Source organism: Castanea sativa, chromosome 1, assembly GCF_040712315.1.
Source record: "Castanea sativa cultivar Marrone di Chiusa Pesio chromosome 1, ASM4071231v1".
Lineage (NCBI taxonomy): Eukaryota > Viridiplantae > Streptophyta > Magnoliopsida > Fagales > Fagaceae > Castanea > Castanea sativa.
The window spans coordinates 81,349,449-81,350,680 of NC_134013.1; positions in this window are offsets into that span (position 1 = coordinate 81,349,449).

The following is a 1,232-nucleotide window of genomic DNA, read 5'->3' on the forward strand; positions in this document are numbered from 1 at the left end:
TATTTTCACAATAAATCATAGATGATTAGTTGTTATTGATTCAAATTTGAATCTAACACTAAGATTACTTTTTTGTCCCAACAATAACAACCAGTAATAACATATCACTTAAGATTTGTTGTAAAAATATTGTGAACATACAATTTTTCTAATTTTTAACGTGACAGATTGTGAGTAGTTGCCTATCATTTACACATGAACTCACAATTTTTCTTCAGAAAGTGCAACGTTTATAACAAATCATAAGTGGTAAGTTGCTATTGGTTTTAATTTGAACATGTAACTTAAATTAATTTTTTACACACTCATAACAACCTATGATTTAGAATTTGTTATGAAAATATTATATACATTAATTTTTTTCTCTTCACCCTTAACACTTTATTATATCAAACTTCTGAGAAAAAAAAAGTGTTTTCTCAAAAAAAAAAAAAAAAAAAAAAGAAGAAGAAGAAGATTTTGTCTTATATTAGTTTTTTAAAAAAAGGTTTACTTGCTTTAGCAAATAGACACTTCATCATCACAGTTTGTGATTAACAGTAGATGAGTAATTATGAGGCGCTTGTCTGTTATAAGAAAAGAACCTTTTTTCAATAGATGAGAAAAGAAAAGTATAACTATTCGAAATGGCCGCGTGTGACATCATACGAGGGTGTTTTTGACTATCGACTATCAACTTCGAAAGCGAAACCTAACGGGACTGGCCGACCCATGCGAGACCCTTGGTAGTGAGGGAAAAATATACTAATACCCACGCGAATATTTTGGGGGCGTGAATCAAGTTTTTAAGGGGCCTCAAATATGAAATCTTGATATTTCTAGTGGCTATAGTTTAAATTTTCAATTTACCAAAAAAAATAGTTTAAAATTTTCATCTCTAATTATTAAATTATCTAATATACTCCTATATATGAAATTCATCAACCGAATGTTTCTATGATTTCAACTTAGCACTATATGTATATGAACAATAAGATAAGAATATTAAAAAGCTATGTTGAGTATTAAAAGTTCAAGTTTGTTTATTTAATTTAATTCCAAATATGAGTTGAGTTCAAGCTTATGATCAAACTAGACTATATGTCTAAGTTTGGTTTATATTCTTGTTAAACAAGTTTGAGCTTTTTTACTTTTTTACTTTTTTTTTTCTCATATATAATAAACACAAAGTTATAAATATGGGGAAAAAAAAATTAATCAAGTAGATTAATTCCTATATCACTATACATGGG